We start from the raw sequence: 18,309 nt of genomic DNA, 5'->3' as shown, positions 1-18,309 counted from the left end.
AAAAATTGCACAGAATCTTAATATACTTTTCTTCTAATTTTGCCATCCTCACATTTCTGAAATCTCTTTGATTGCAATTAAAAGCAACATTGACAAAATGTGTGTGAGGCTGCTTTTATGCCTCTTACCATTGCAACAGTTGAATGTATGTACTTTTCTCTACTTATGTTCTGTTCTGGTCCTTTAGCTCACACTCCCAAGAAATCCAGAAGAACTGTAGCCTAGATTGTGTAAGTTTGGAGTAAGCTAATCTTGGAATATGAGAAAAGAATACAAGCAAAGGAAAGCAAAACAAAACAAAATACTTTCAGTCTTCTTTTGTTTATTGTTAGCTGATAATACTGCTTTTCTGTAGAAATTTACAACCAACGTTTTGTGGAGAAAAGCATGCTTAAAAGTGTTAAGATAGTTGAAGAAGGAAAATAGTATCTTCAGACTTGTATATTATTCCTCATTGAGGATCTAACCAGCTTCTCATTACCTCAGACCCCCAAAACATCCTGGATCCAAAATCATCCTGTTGAATTTTCACCTGGTTCATCCATTCTTTTGAAAATTCCCCTCATTCGTTGTGCTTGTGAATCTAGCAGCCTCTTATGTCAGATATAAGGACAGAAACTGAGCTTTGGGTTCTCCATCTGGGTTTGCCTTCCCGCAGAAGCCCACCCCACTGTGTGTGCTTGTTCACTGAAAGACTACAGGGAGTCACACTTGAGTATCCATTCGTAATAAACTGCCTTGACTTGTAATTCACTGAAGGCTTGTTTTCCTTTTCAGTACATTATTCACAATCTCCTCAATCCAGTCTTCTTAAAGTTATGATGATCCATGAATATTCATGAAGAAATTTACAAACACATTTGAACAGGATTAAAAGACCCATAATTAAATAGACACAAGTGAGGCCAGAACAAAGGCTGCCCATTCTTCTTGTCTTTTTTCTTTCATGTTTCTACTACAAGAATATACATCTAGAATTCATCATTTAGGAGTCAAAACTCATGGTCTCGAAGACAAGAAACTGTAGATGTTTCAGACACTGCCTGATAGTTAACCTGTTGCCACCTGCCCCTTTTTTCATTTTCTCTGGAGAGTTCCTCAAAGATCAACTGCTTTATAAAAACAGGCAAGACTTCAGTTTCCCCATCTGAGTATCTATCTATCTAACAACAACAAAAGAATAAGAACAGTAATAATAATTGGATTTTATGTAGCATTAAGTATATGGCAAGCACTATTCTAAGTATTTTGCAAGTATTTTCTCATTTAAGTTGGTGTTAGTTTCTTTTCTTTCCAAATTGGGAAGATTTGTAACTTCTGAGGATCAGATGACCAAAACCCTGTCTGAGGTTTTTATATAACCCTCATTGAGGCAATTTCTGGCCTCAGATAACTTACATTCTTTTTTTTTTTTAATTAATCAACAATTTTTATTAAGCATCTCATTTCCAGGCAATGTGCTAGGTTCCACTGATATAAAGACAAAAGTTGTAGGAAATAGTATCTGCAAAGAGCCTTCATTCTATCATAAGAGACTATATATATGTACTTGTTGGTATTGATCAGTTTATTCAATCTTTTTATTTTTTAATTTCTTTTTTAAAATAGTTTTTTATTTACAAGTTATATGCATGGGTAATTTTACAACATTGACAATTGTAAAACCTTTTGTTCCAATTTTTCCCCTCCTTCCTCCCACCCCCTTCCCTAGATGGCAGGATGACCAGTAGATGTTAAACATATTAAAGTATAAATTAGATACACAATAAGTATATATGACCAAACCATTATTTTGCTGTACAAGAAGAATCAGACTCTGAAATATTGTACAATTAGCCTGTGAAGGAAATCCAAAATGCAGGCAGGCAAAAATATAGGGATTGGGAATTAAATGTCATGCTTCTTAGTCATCTCCCAGAGTTCTTTTGCTGGGCATAGCTGGTTCAGTTCATTATTGCTCCATTGGAACTGATTTGATTCATCTCATTGCTGAGGATGGCCAGGTCCATCAGAATTGATCATCATATAGTATTGTTTTGAAGTATAATGATCTCCTGGCCCTGCTCATTTCCCTCAGCATCAGTTCGTGGAAGTCTGTCCAGGCCTTTCTGAGATCATCCTATTGGTCATTTCTTACAGAACAATAATATTCCATAATATTCATATACCACAATTTATTCAGCCATTCTCCAATTCATGGGCATCCACTCAGTTTCCAGTTTCTGGCCACTACAAACAGGAATGCCACAAACATTTTGGCACATACAGGTCCCTTTCCCTTCTTTATGATCTCTTTGGGGTATAAGCCCAGTAGTAATACTGCTGGATCAAAGGGGATGCACAGTTTGATAACTTTTTGAGCATAGTTCCAAATTGCTCTTCACAATTCTACTAACAATGTATCAGTGTCCCTGTTTTCCCAATCCCCTCCAACATTCCGCATTATCTTTCCCTGTCATTCTGGCCAGTCTGACAGGTGTGGAGTGGTATCTCAGAATTATCTTAATTTGCATTTCTCTGATTAATAATGACTTGGAACATCTTTTCATTTGGCTAGAAAATTGGCATTTTAATTTCTTCGTCTGAGAATTGTCTGTTCATATCCTTTGATCATTTATCAATTGGAGAATGGCTTGATTTCTTATAAATTAGAGTCAATTCTCTATATATTTTGGAAATGAGGCCTTTATCAGAACCTTTAACTGTGAAGATGTTTTCCCAGTTTGTTGCTTCCCTTCTAATCTTGTTTGCATTAGTTTTGTTTGTACAAAAACTTTTCAGTTTGATATAATCAAAATTTTCTATTTTGTGGTCAGTAACGATCTCTAGTTCTTCTTTGGTCATAAATTCCTTCCTCTTTCACAGGTCTGAGAGGTAAACTATCCTGTGTTCCTCTAATTTATTTATCTCATTCTTTATGTTTAGGTCATGAACCCATTTTGACCTTATCTTGGTGTACAGTGTTAAGTGTGGGTCAATGCTTAGTTTCTGGCATACTAGTTTCCAATTTTCCCAGCAATTTTTGTCAAACAGTAAGTTCTTATCCCAAATATGGGGTCTCTGGGTTTGTCAAAGGTAACTTACATTCTAATAAGGAATTCAAAACATAAAAAAGGCCCTAGAAGGAGTGGAGACAGTGACCAATGTGAGCCAAACAGTTATGGAGAAAGTGAAAAAACCTAGAGAGTTAGGTTTGTTGATGAAGAAATTTGACTTCTATAGAAATGGTCACAGAAGTCACAAATAACAGAAGGATTTGAACCTAGGTATTCTCATTATAAACAACATATTATACATTCTCACCATGCTTTTATTGTGTACTATCTCAGTCAACCTTCTTTTAATAATTTTATTAAAAAAATGATATTCATATTTGTTGTCTCAGACAGGATCACGAAACTACTAAGTTTCAGAGTTGGAATCAGTACCAGAGTGCTTCCAATTTCAAGAATCTTTGCATTCATAAAAAAAATTTTTGTTATTTTTGCATTGGATCTGTTCTCCCTTCTGCATTCCCTTAATTTGTTGTAGGTATTCAATAGTCTGAGTGTGTGTGTGTGTGTGTGTGTGTGTGTGTGTGTGTGTGTGTATGTGAGAGAGAGAGAGAGAGAGAGAGAGAGAGAGAGAGAGAGAGAGAGACAGAGAGAGAGAGAGAGAGACAGAGACAGAGACAGAGAAACACAGTGAAAAACAGAGAAAGAGAGAGAGACAGAGACAGAGACACAGAGACAGAGAGACAGAGACAGAGACAGAGAAACACAATGAGAAACAGAGAAAGAGAGAGAGAGACAGAGACACAGAGACAGAGACAGAGAGACAGAGACAGAGAAACACAGTGAGAAACAGAGAGAGAGAGAGAGAGAGAGAGAGAGAGAGAAAGGAGATAGAGATTGGAAGAGAAAGCTTTGAAAACTTATAAATTTGATAAATTGATATGGACAGATGAGAATATAAAATATTTTAACAATGTTGTCTTCATGCAGGAAGGCATAATCAGTGACTAAACTAAGGAAATGCATACAAGAAAAGATTCTTTTTAGTTAAAATCAAGAACAAAGCTTGAAAATCACTCAAAGTGCCCTCAGCTGTTTTTCCTTATCTCCATCCTCCGAGGATATTGTTTAAATTTCACATCCCTCTATTCTTGGTAACCTGCAAAAGTTTCTCAAGTAGCTCCCAACTATATTTTTAAAAAATTATTTTAATTCATAATCATTATTAATTAGCAATTTTTATGGGTCTATCATCACCAATAAGAATAGCGGCTGATATTTTCTACGTGGAACAAATTTCAAGCCTTTGGTGACACTCTTGAGATTCCATGAAGTCAACACTATTTGTCTTATTACTGAAATGATAATCACATCTCTAAGAGAAGAGAGAATCTTGAATCTATAACTAACTTATGTCTTCCTCTTCTCATCTCCATTCTCTGAGTGGCAGATCCCAGCTTTACAGCACAGAGGCAGAGTCCAGACTGGTGAGGATCTTCCTCCTTATGATTCTGAATCAGGTCCTTAGAGGCAGAGCTTCATCTCACTTCCTGGAAGTAAAAAGGGAAGCACAGAGAGATCAAAATCCTCTTTTTGCTGCAAATAGGGAAGGCAGGCTGGTTTTTTTCCTTCAGAATCCTAGCTAGCTAATGTCTGTGATCTGCTACTAGGCCAAGTCCCCTTTGCTGCACATATGAGCTAGTGCAATATCCCCAGATTTAATCTTTTTTATTTAAGTGATCTTTGTAACCTTTGTATGCTTTTTTGTCAGATATTTCCAAATCCCAATTGCCATTTTCATCACAAACTTTTTGTTTCATAAATTCATAGAGCACAGGGTCAGGAGGGACTGTTTCCTGTATTCTATTTGTAATTCTTGTTGATTGATAGATAAGAGAGTTGTAAGTGACCTGAGATCATCTAACTGAATCCTCAGAAGGAGGAAAGTAAAGCACTACAGGTGGCCTCCATCCCTTCAGCAAAACGAAATGTCACATCCTTTCTACTTAGCAGTTCTTGAGTAGATAGCATCTGCAACAAGTATAAAACTTTCTAAATGTTCACTTTTCCTTTTCTTTCTTGAAACAAAGATTATGGTATTTCCTGGAGGTATTATTTTGCTTTCTGAACACCAAATGGCTGGCTAAAACTTTTCCACTTCTTTGTTTTTTCCCTACTTTGAAAGAGATTAGTATTGGAATAGAATCTTTATATAATACTGTTCATTGGCTATGTGTCCTCTGAAAGGGCTGATTATGGGGCCCAATTTCTACTTAAAGAAAAACATATTCTTGGATTGGAAAGTTGTTAAAGGACAGGTCAGTTCTCCTAAAGCCTCCACAGCTGTGGATCACAGCATCCGAAGGGGTGGCAGGCAGCCTTTTCTGACACAGGTGTTCCAGATTGGGCATGAGATAAATTGGAGGCGGAGGGAGGAGGAGAGAGGCCAGACAAGGTGATGGCCTCTCAGCCAGAGATGTCAGAGAATAGCAACTGTCTCTTGGTCTCCTTGTATCATCCTCTCACGAGAGGAGATCCATTCTAGGTTGGACCTCCAGTAGCTACTGTCAGGCGGCTCCCGTGTGTTCCGGCAGCTCTCCCGTGCAGTCCAACATATGGCATGTGAACGTGGGGCAAGAATTACAAGGAAAGCCAGCGCTGTTCGTGAGAAGGATCCTTCCAGAACTAAGGAAGAAGAGTCCTGGTAAGAATTTTGTATTCGGGGTAATGAAATGGGCCAACACATCAAAGGGCCGAGCCAGGAGACTGACGAGAGACTTGTGCTGACCACAGTCGTCCTCTCCATTGGAGAGTTTGCCTCCATGATATTTCACAAGATCAACACCTGCTACAACCCTCCGGAAGTGAGTGTCGCTGTCGTTCCTCAGTGTGCGGGCCATGCTGGGGGGGAGGAGGGAGAGGGAAATAACAGCAGAATACAAACAACAACAATAAACAAAACTGGGAAATCGTTAAGGGACAGGTCAATTCCCCGAGAGCTTCCACAGCTGTGGAACACAGCATCTGAAGGAGTCGCAGGGCAGCCTTTGCTGACACAAGAGTTGGGGACAGGGAATGAGGTAAGTCGGAGGCAGAGGGAAGAGGAGGGAGGTGAGACAATGCAACGGCCTCTCAGTCAGAGAGGTCAGAGAACAGCCACTGTCTCGGTCTCCTTGTTCCATCCCCTCAGGAGAGGAGATCCATTCTGGGTTGGATCTTCAGCAGCCACGGTCAGGTGACTCCCGTGTATTCCACCGGAAAGTCACTTCCTAGTGAGGGATACTCTAAATTTCCAATAAATGTGTGTTTTTCTTTTCAGTTAATCTCTGAAATTATTCACTTTCAGTTAGGAGACTGAATGAATGGACGAGAGTCTCCCTTGTTTCACCTGGAACCGTAATTACAATTTCTCCAAAAATTTAGAAATGAGATGACTCCAACTCTCCTGAGGTCCCAGAGTGATGGAAAGGAAACCATTGGAGTGGAATCCCAAAGTAAGGGTTTTTATTCCTATCAGACTTCCCTGCTTCTGTTTGTGTGGACCAGAGAGATCAGGTTTGTGTTTAAGATTTGGGATGGAAATTATTAAATGGTGCCATCATTGCTGTTATGGATGTTTGGGAACTTTATATGTGGGATAATTATTTGATGCTTTAGCTTTAAAATCCCTTATTCTGTTGGAATTGCTCTGGCAGCCTGTTCTCTGATTGCCTGTTTTCAGGAAATCTCCAAGCTATAGACACAGTCTCGGGACTGGCAGTCTCCGGCCCTGTAACCCCAGTTTCTTAATGGATATCTCCACATTTCCAGAGCACACTGCCGTGTTGAGATCAAGCCTCTAAAGTTTGGGGTTTGCCTGCCTTCATGGTCTCACTGTGCACATTCTGCTCAGAAATCCTTTCTGGATCCCGGTAGCAGTTCCTGCTCTATCAGAGGGGACAGGTGGAGCTACTCCAGGCCCCACCCTTTCCCTCCTTTGGAATCTCTGATGGACTCGGGGTGCCCCTCCTAACATGGGGCTGTCTTGAGCACTGCTATTCCCTATATAAGCAGAAGCTGAGTTAAGTGCACAAATGAGTGCAGACCCTCTAACACAGTGAACTGTCCATCTCAAACGGGATTCTCTGCTGAAATGAGGGCCTTTTTAGTGCTGATAACTCTGGGCTTGTCAGGAAGAGACTTGCCTTTGCCATAAATTCTGCATTTTCTAGTTTTATTTTTGATTTATTTGCTTCACATTGGGCTGGCCAAAATTATAGTCCCGAGACCTCCCAGATGTCCAGGGGAAGGTAATTCAATAATTCAAATTCAGAAGGAGAGTGTAATGTTGTGCCTCAGTTTCCCTAGATTGTCATCTTTGTTAATTTATCTTTGTATTTTTGTGTCTGCCAAATGCCAATCTGTTCTGTGATAACTGTTTCCAAGAGAGTTGGTGGAAGCAATTTTTATGGTATGAACTTATTGCAGTTGGTGGTATTACCCTGTTGCCACTATGTCTACCCTATATAATTACATTAGGAACCAGAATAGTTCAGTGGTCCCTATCACAATATTGCATACAGAAGATGCTATTCAAATGATAATTCTTCAGAGAAAAGGCTGTTTTTTATTTTCTTTATTTCTGTATTTCTCCTATGACCTGTATAGTATGTGCAGACCCATATTTACTTGAGCCTTGGCCAGCTAGAAACGTATTTCCTTAACCCAACTGATAACATTTCTTAGTACTTGACATTTATCCATATTTAGTCTATTAGTTTGACCACTGTCTATTGGAAGCCTGATGGCCTGATTTTCTGTTTCTGAGAAATCAGAGAATTTTGGGGAAACAGAAACCTTCCCTTCCAATCTGTCCAGATAGCAACAACCAATTAGATGCCTCATCCTCCCCGCCCCCCTCAATGTTCTCTTACTTGTGATGTAATCTCTTGTATAAGAGCTGTGTATCTTTACTACTTCTTTAGCCCTCCTACCACGAGCTTTCTCTTTCCCTTATCTCGTGATAAAAGGGCTCATCCTCTGGAGCGTTTAATAATCTTTCTGCTTTCTACCAAGTGATCTGAGTAGTCATTTTGAGTAAGGGGCTTCTACATCCCTCACAGGTTGGTGCCTTGTATTCTTTTGGAGTAGTGTTTTTTTCCTGTAAAATCTCTTCTCTTGTGTGATGCTACTTTAAAGTTTACAAACTCAAATTGTATCCAAAGTAAATGAGACAGAATTATAGAAATCTGCCTGTGTCCTATCAGCAGTGATTGACTCCTAGAATGACTTCCAGATTCCCGGGAGAAAGCCTGATAAGTTTTCTTTTGAACTTTATTAGTGCTTTAAGGGGGGGTCCTCTTTTGGTGGCTCCAGTCTATATCAAAGATAGACAAGATTAAGGTTAAAGTAACCATTGTAAACAGACTCTGGTACAGTCTGAGGTTAAATTAAACCATGAACAAGTAAAAGAGTAAGCCCATTTCTGAAAGTGCATTGCCATTTTTACAGAAAAATTTTGTGGCCAGTACCATCTATAAATTATTAATCTTTCATCCATTGTAAATTATTAATCTTTCATCCATTATACATAGTTTAAGAATACCAAGGGTAGCTTAATTTGACATTAGAAAGGTGTCCAAATTGAATAAATTGATCTATTTTGAGGTTTCTTTTTAAAAGAAAGAAATTGATGGTTCATTTAGAGACTTTTTTTTTTTGAAGAAATGTTGTTTCCTATTTATTCCTAAACAAATGTTTAATTTAACAAATTAAATATGTTGCTATTTCCAAAATTCTGATACTTTATACATAAAAAATATTTCCTGTCCTAAAATTGAAGGGTACATGATTCTAATTATTCAACAAAAATGTCGTCATTGATCAAGTAAAGTATATTGTATGTATGAGGGATAGCTTTGATCTTCAAATATAAAAGGTTTTGGTCTATTTTATTTTCCCCATGGCAATTATTTTAATAACAATGTAAAATGTTACAGCAATAAGAGTAATTGTACTACCCACATCTTTGGGGAACACTCGCCTGTCTTCTGGTGGATAATGGAGAAAGTGCATTGAAATATTGTGTCCCCATCTCGGTAAGTAGAGGTTTAGGGAATTTACTTCTAGCGTTTGTGTAGCTGCATATTTGTCTAGTTCTACAAATTATGCAAGTGAAAATACTCATCAGAACTCCTGGTTTCAGTTACTGAATCACAACAGGGTTTATGGAGAATAGAGGCGGAGCTTCTTAGAAGCCGGTAAAGTAACTGCTCAGAGTTACTGAATGCAAATAGAAAAGATGCTCTTTTCACAATGTCAGCATGTTCTGTCACTGTAGAGGGCTTTAATTTCTCTTACCTGTGTGTATTTAGGTCCAAGGAAAATGGAAACTTGTAGCAGCTGGAGACTTACCAGGATTTTTGAATAAAACCCCAGCCCTTCCTCAGAGTCTGAGATAACTAAAAAGGAAGAGGCCACAGAGCTGCAATTTGTCAGCACCAACGGGAGATGGAAGTGAACGGCCACTACTCTGGGGGTTTATATGAAGAAACTCAATCCCGAATTTGATGTGTGTATGAAGAAATGAAGGCAAGAGTTTCAATATCCTCCCAGTAACAGTAGATTGTGGCCCACAAGAAGGCCGTGATCCCCTTTGTTTTGACATCAAACATAATTCCTCCCTGAATTTCCCATATCCCTTTGTAAATTAATGACCCTGATTTCTCCCTGTGTCTTCTTCTTTGCCTTAAAATCAACAAACAGTACCTCCTTCTTGATTTCATTTCCATTTCCATTTCCATTTCATTTCCTCCGCCCGCGACCCGCAGCAGCGGCCTCCCTCTTCCGAGGTCTCCAGGGCCCGCGCAAGTAGGCCTCTAGAGATATGAAATTTTCCCTTATTACCGCTTTGGCTGCATCCCCCACATTTTGGTATGACGTCTCATTATTGTTGTTTTCTTGGGTGAAGTTATTAATCATGTCTGTGATTTGCTGTTTCACCCAATCATTCTTTAGTATGAGATTATTTAGCTTCCAATTATTTTTTGGTCTACATTCCCCTGGCTTTTTGTTGAATGTAACTTTCATTGCATCGTGGTCTGAAAAGGATGCGTTTACTATTTCTGCCTTACTGCATTTGAGTTTGAGGTTTTTATGTCCTAATATATGGTCCCTTTTTGTATAGGTTCCGAGAACTGCTGGGAAGAAAGCGTACTCCTTTCTGTCTCCATTAAGTTTTCTCCAAAGATCCATCATATCTAACTTTTTTAGTGTTCTAGTTACCTCTTTGAGAAGTCCTTATATTCTCCCAGTAGGAAACAACATGTTTGTAGACGAGTACAAATCATAGTCAGTAGATTCAAGGAGGATAACATAACATCATAGACGTCTGAAAGGTCACAAAGAAGCGGACTGAGACTTGTTTGACTTGGCAAAAAGGCAGAATGAAATGCCAGAAGTTGAAGGTACATAGTATCTACATTGGGATTGGGGTTAAGTACCTTTGTAACAGAAATCAAGAGGATGCCTTGGGATAGATCGGTGTTTTAGAGTCTCAAGAAGACCTGGAAGAGTGCTTAGAGACCTTTTCATGCAATTTTTAAAGATGATGAAATAGATTCAGGGATGTTAATGAATTTGAGGAAAGCAAAAGGAGAATTCAAAGAATATTAGATTGGAACCCAGTTCTTCTGCTATCAAAATTAGTGTTCATCCCACTTTACTATACTGTCTTACATTAAAATGTAAGTTTTTTTTTAAATAACTTTTTATTGACAGTAAAATGTAAGTTTCAAGTCAGATTCTAAGCTGAACGATTCAGATAACATTGTATAAGCATATTAATCATCTCCCGATTGATAAATGGCTGAAGATATGAACAGGCAGTTTTTTATGAAAATTATTTATGGTCACGTTAAAAATGTGATAAATCATAACTGATTAAAAAATTTTAAATAAAAAGTAAACTTTAATGTAGTCCTCAGAACTATCAGATTAGCTAAAATGATAGAAGGTGGAAAGGAAAATATGGAAAGAGATGTGGAAAAATTAGGATCCTAATTGTACCTTTTGTGGGTGTCTGAAGTGATCCAGCTCTTTTGGGAGCAATCTGAAATTATGCACAAAGGGTCATAAAAGTGTGTATAACCTTTTATCCAGCAATACCGTTATTATGTTTGTTTTCTAATGTGGTCAAGGGAAAAAGAAAAGGAACCTCTATGCTCCAAAATATTTATAGCAACTCTCTTTGTTGTGGCTAAGAACTGGAAAGTAAGTGGATGCCCATGAATTCGGGAATATCTCAAGTTGTGGTATAGGATTCTGATGTAAGTGTAGTGGTTGTGTGACCATGAAAAAATCATGAGAGAGAATGAAAATTACAGAGTTTTTCCTATTTACTCAGATCAAGAATTCGAAGTAATATCTCTAGGCAACACATTAGGTTATGAATAGCATATCAGGCCTGTTGGTAGCAGTAGAATCCATTAAGGCTTCATCATTAGGGTCTTTATTATTAGCTTGTCATGTTGCTGACAATTCTGGGGAACTAGTGACTGTAAAGGATGCTTTACATAGATTTTTTTTTTTTATGTATGGCTAATGTTTGTGTAGAGAATGTTAGTTTTTAAGAGCCAGACGATTGTTGAATGAATGATCACCTATTTTTACTTTTACTATTTAGCTGAAGAGCAAACATGGTGTAGTGTACAGAAATCATATGGCATTATATGTTTGAAATATCTCCTTTTTTTATTCTTTGTCCGAATCAGATACACTTTCTATGATTCAAAGACAACCTCTTTGTTGAGCCTGCTGAGATGAGAGACTTCCATCTTTAGCACGCTGATCTAACAGGTCGACTCACTCAATATTTAACAATAAGCGATTTTGATTAATTTTCTTCTTGAGCATTCAAAAGTCCAAGGAGCTGCTTTGTAAACAAAGGTGCCTAGCTAGTCTCCACTTGGATATCCAGGAGCTTTTATTTATGCTTCTAATTTCTATATCCCATAACTAGTAAGATTTCTTAATCGAATTTCATCTCCTGGTCAAAAGTCCTGATGATGAACGTGAATTTCATATCTCCATTTTTTCTTTCAGCATTCTTGGTGATTGATGCTATATCTAGGTGGGAAGCTTCTTTCAATATCTCTCTCAAAGTTTTCATATATGAAATATGAATTATGATGAGTATCTTCTGTTTCTTTTCATAGATGTCCAACCATAGATTTGGGGGTGATAGGAGTTTTTCAGGAGTTTTCAAACAGCAGATGGGTAAAATCATTAAGATAATGCTGATGGAGTTGTACAACTGTATCACCAGAAAAGCCACATGCTGATTCCATTCAGAGGTTTGCTCTGTTCTCAGAGTTTCCAACATGTTCATCATAATGCAGTTGAAATATTCAGATCATGGGTCCCCATGAGAATGTTAACATAGAATTTTTTTTTAATAGGCACACATTAAAATTAATATATAACATATAACACAAATATTGTTAATAGGCACATATTAAAATTAACACATAATATATAACACAAAAGTGTTAATAGGCACATATTAAAATAAACATATATAACACAAAGGTTGCTAATAGGCATATTAATAAGGGCATTTTGGATGGCACACTGGCTAGAAGGCTGGGTCTGGCATCAAGAAAACTTCTCTCTGGTTGTTGCTCAGTTGTGACAGCCATGTCCAGCCCTTGTTGTCCCCATTTGGCCTTTTCTTGGCAGAGATCTTCCCTAGTAGATCGAGTGGATCCATTTTGTCAGATAGTCGGAGGTAAAATGACTTGTCCAGGGCTAGGCAGGATGTGAGGCTAGATTTGAATTCAGTTCTTCTTGACTCCAGCTCCTGTGCTCCATCTCTTTTTTTTTTTTTTTTTTTTTTTTTTTTGTGAGTGGGTTGGGTAGGAGACATTTATTTGGTCACTCCAAATACAGGATTTGGAGGCACAGGAGTCAAGGGCATGTTACAGTGTGCCTGACCAACATAGAATTCTTCAAGGCAATTAGCACCCAGATGTTTTTGGTCTTCATCCCTACCTTGCTTTAAAGGGATCTAGCAGAAAGTAGATACAATTAAAAGATTTCTTTTAAAATTCTTTTGCCACAAAGCAGAATTTTGAGGGGTTTTTTTGCGAGGCAGTTGGGGTGAAGTGACTTGCCCACGATCACACAGTTAAGTGTCTGAAACTAGATTTGAACTCTAGTCCTTTTGACTTCAGGGCTGGTGCTCTATCCACTATACCAATTAGCTATCCCTGGTTCCTTTTTTTTAAGGTATGACTGACCATAATTAGTCAAATGGTCTGTCAATACTATTATATAGCTATATTTTTTCTATCTTATCTGAGATAGGATTTCACTGAAGGTAGGTTCCAAAGTTTAGTTAGTATCTATATTCTCCAAGTAAATAACATGATTTCTTGGTAGTTGGCAGTTGGTAGTTAATATTCTTAGAATAAGATAAGTTAATTTAATATTAAGTTTATATATGTAGTTGATAGTTTTTCATATGGACACATCTCTCATTCCTTTGTATTAATGTGAGGATGTTAAGCAGTAGAATCTGTTCCTTATAAATACTAGAATCCTTTCTTGACTCATGGATCCAAAATCAATTTGTAGATTTTTTTCAGAGCAAAAGAAATTTCCAATTTTTTCCTCCCTTCTTCCTTTATCTGTCCCTTCTCTGAAACAGTAAAAAAAATGATTTAGGTTAGATATGTTCATTTGTACAAAACATACTACTATAGTAGTCATATTGTAAAAGGAGATACAGAACCAAAGAGGAAAAAAAACATAAAAAACATAGAAAGTGAAAAGTAGTATGATTTGATATATATTAATAATTAATCAGTTCTTTCTCCGGAGATGGGTAGTAGCATTTTTTCATCATAAGTCATTTGGGATGGTCTTGGATAATGGTTTTGTTCATAATAACTAAGTTATTCATCGTTGATCATTGTCCAATATTACTCTTACTGTAGATGGTGTTCTCCTGGTTTTGCTCATTTCATTTTGCATAAATTCATATAAAGTTTTTTTGAGATCAGCCTATTCATTTCATAAAGCACAAAAGAATTTCATTATAATCATATACCACAGTCGTTCAGCCATTCTCAAAATGATAAGCTCGTCTATTTCTTTGCCATTTCCAAAAAAAATGCAATAATTATTTTTGTACTAATCCATTTTCCACTCTCTGATCTTTTGGGGATATAGATCTAGTCGTAGTATTGTTGGATCAATGAGCAGTTTCACAGAAGTTCTTACCTGAAATTTTGCTTCTCGAATTGCTCATATACATGCCCCAAGCTTAAAAATGGACATAAAACTCTTCAATAATTACCTTGGTGGATGATCATCTTCTGAATTTGAAAAGGTCGTTTTCCATTGCCTCTTTTTCCAGAACTCTCTTTTATTTTCATGCTGCTTATGTTCAGCAATAGGTGTATACATTTTAAATCTGAAAAACATATTTTTTATGATAGCTTTTTATTTACAAGATATATGCATGGGTAATTTTTCAGCACTGACCCTTGCAAAACCTTCTGTTCCAATTTTTCCCCTTCTTCCCCCCACACCCTCCCCTAGATGGCAGGTAGTCCCATACATGTTAAATATGTTAAAGTATATGTTAAATACAATATGTGTATACATATCCATACAGTTCTTTTGTTGCACAAGAAGAATCAGACTTTGAAATAAAGTAAAATTAACCTGAGAAGGAAATCAAAAATGTGAGTGGACAAAAATGGAGGAGGAAGAGGTTGCCTGTTTTTAGGAAATCTCCAAGATATAGAAGGAATAGAGGAAATCTCTAAGATATAGAAAGAATAGAGGAAATCTCCAAGATATAGATGGCTGTCTTGGGACTGGCAGTCTCCAGCCCTGTAACCCCAGTTTCTTAATTGATATCTCAGCATTTCCAGAGCACACTGCCGTGTTGAGATCAAGCCTCTAAAGTTCGGGGTTTGCCTGCCTTCATGGTCTCACTGTGCACATTCTGCTCAGAAATCCTTTCTGGATCCCAGTAGCAGTTCCTGCTCTATCAGAGGGGACAGGTGGAGCTACTCCAGGCCCCACCTTTTCCCTCCTTTGGAATCCCTGACAGACAGCCCTCCTAACATGGGGCTGTGTAGCACCGCTACTCCCTATATAAGCAGAAGTTGAGGTTAGTGCACAAATGACTGAAGACCACCTAACACAGTGAACCATCCATCTCAAACTGGGTTCTCTGGCTGAGATGAGGGCCTTTTTAGTGCCGATAACTCTGGACTTGTCAGGAAGAGACTCGCCTTTGCCATAAGTTCTTGCATATTCTAGTTTCATTTTTGATTTATTTGCTTCACATTGGGTTGGCAAAATTATAGTGGTGAGACCTCCCAGGTATCCAGGGGGAGGTAATTCAGTAATTCAAATATTCAGAAAGAGAGTGTATAATGTTGTGCCTCAGTTTCCCTATATTGTCATCTTTGTTAATTTATCTTTGTATTTTTGTCTGCCAAATGCCAATCTGTTCTGTGATGACTGTTTCCAAGAAGGTGGTGGAAGCATTTTTTATGGTATGGACTTATTGCAATTGGTGACATTATCCTGTTGCCACTATGTCTACCCTGTATAATTACCTTAAGAACCAGAATAGTTCAATGGTCCCTATCACAATATTGCATACAGAAGATGCTATTCAAATGATGATTCTTCAGAGAAGAGGCTGGAATGTATTAGAGAGGGATGATCTTGATGGTGAACTTGATAAACAGTGTATAGGTATGTTAACTAATTTTGAACAGGGTGTAGTTCATAGAAATATGATAAAAATCAGTTACATATTACAAAGGGGAAATGGTGTGAAATAGAGAGATAAGGTGAAGTATTGACAGAAATATGTGAATTCTTTTTCTGTATTTTATTTTCTTTATTTCTGTGTTTCCCCTATGACCTGTATAGTATGTGCAGGCTCATATTTACTTGAGTCTTGGCCAGCTAGAAACATATTTACTTAATCTGAGCTGATGACATTTCTCAGTATTTGACATTTATCCATATTTAGTCTATTAGCTTGACCACTGTCTATCTGAAGCCTGAAGGCCTGATTTTCTGTTTCTTAGAAATCAGAGGATTTTGGGGAAACAAAAAGCTTCCATTCTAAAATCTCCAGATAGCACCAACCAATTAGATGCCTCCCCCTTCTTCTCAATGCTCTCTTACTTGTGATCCAATCTCTTGTATAAGAGCTGTGTAGCTTTACTACTTCTTTAGCCCTCCTCCCATGAACTTTCTCTTTCCCTCATCTTGTGATAGAAGGGCTAATCCTCGCTGCTTTCTACCAAGTGATCTCTGAGTAGTCATTTTGGGTAAGGATCTTCTACATCCCTCACAGGTTGATGCCTTAGTCTTTTGGAGTAGTGTTTTTTTTTCCTGTAAAATCTCTTCTCTTGTGTGATGCTACTTTAAATTTTACAAACTCAAATTGTATCCAAAGTAAATGAGACAGAATTATAGAAATCTGCCTGTGTCCTATGAGCAGTGATTATTGACTCACAGAATGACTTCCAGATTCCTGGGAGAAAGCCTGGTGATAAGTTTTCTTTTGAACTTTATTAATGCTTTAAGAGGGTCCTCTTCTGGTGGCTTCAGTCTATATCAAAGATAGACTAGATTAAAGTTAATCATTGCAGACTCTGGTACAGTCCGAGGTTAAATTAGACCATGAGCAAGTAAAAGAGTAAGCCCATCCTTGAAAGTGCATTGCCACTTTTACTGAAAAAATTTTGTGGCCAGTACCATCTATAAATTATTAATCTTTCATCCATTATACATCATTTAAGAATACTATGGATAACTTAATTTGGCATTAGAAAGGTGTAGGATCATTACAATTGGATAAATTGATCTATTTACAGGTTTCTTTTTAAAAGAAAGGCAGCTCCCCAAAGAAATTGATGGTTCATTTAGAGACAGTTTTTTGAAGAAATGTTGTTTCCTATTTGTTCCTAAACAAATAAATGTTTAATTTAACAAATCAAATATGTTGCTATTTCCAAAATTCTGATACTTTATACATAAAATATATTTCCTGTCCTAAAATTGAAGGGTACATGATTCTAATTATTCAATAAAAATATAGTCATTGATAAAGTAAAGTATATTTTAAGTATGAAGGATAGACCAAAACCTTTTATATTGTAAGATCAAAGCTATTTTATTTTTCCCATTGCAATTATTTTAATAACAATTTAAAATGTTACAGCAATAAGATTAACTAATTATACTACCCACATCTTTGGGGAACACTCACCTATCTCTCTTCTGGTGGGTAACGGAGAAAGTTCATTGAAATATTGTGTCCCCATCTTAATAAGTAGAGGTTTGGGGAATTTATTTCTAGCGTTTGTGTAGCTGCATGTTTGTCAATCAAACAGGAGTGGGAGGGGAAAGAGAAGGAAGGGAAGAGGGAGAGGAGGGGGAGGAATCCGCTGCCTGCCGGTAGGATCAGCCTCCAGAGTCTCTCTGTAATTTTGTTCTCTCTTCCTGATTTTTCTGCGTGTGGGATTTATGGGCACAGCCAGTGGCACCTGGTGCTTCTCCTGCAAAAACACCATCAACAAGTCCAGCATATTCCCAGTTCCAGCACATTATCCAGAAGGCCCCTGAGACTAGGGCCACTTAACCATCTTGGTGTTGGGGAGCACCTAGGTCACTTTTTACTCGGCCAAGTCCTTTTTCTCATTTTCTCTCTTTAATTTTGATAAACATTATCAGTGGTCGATGCCCATCACAGCTTTCTTGAATGAATCTTACCCGGCCATCAATCTATTTGTGCTTATTAGCTCTGATTCCCTAATCCTCCGCTTCTCTTATTCATTCTGACAAAAAGAAAAGGTCCGAAGACTCTCTTTTCCCCAGATGTTCCACTGCCCACCATTCTATTTCCATCTTTACAAAAGACTACAAAATCGGCTACTAAAAATAGCTGATGAGAACAGGTTACCAAACATTAGAATTTTGCAGCTTATTAACTAGAAAGTGTTTTAATGATGACAATTGTCATCATTTTGAGCCTTTGAACTTTAAAATTTAAAAGACTTTATATTGAGTCTATCTGCATTGCCTTTTATTCTGAACCTCCTGGTTTCCCTTCCTGTAAGGCATTTTGAACTCTCACTTCTGAAATCTTTATTGTTTACTCATAAAACTTCCAATTTCTTTTTGTTTTATTTTGATAGTATATTACTTTTTAATTACATGAAATGATGGATTTCCACTTTCCCTGTTGTAAGATTTTAGCACATATACAGCTTATATCAGATTGCCCATCATTTAA

The sequence above is a fragment of the Antechinus flavipes genome, chromosome 3, assembly GCF_016432865.1.
Source record: "Antechinus flavipes isolate AdamAnt ecotype Samford, QLD, Australia chromosome 3, AdamAnt_v2, whole genome shotgun sequence".
Taxonomy (NCBI): Eukaryota; Metazoa; Chordata; class Mammalia; order Dasyuromorphia; family Dasyuridae; genus Antechinus; species Antechinus flavipes.
The sequence above is the reverse complement of the archived record's forward strand: the minus strand, read 5'-3'. Positions refer to the sequence as shown.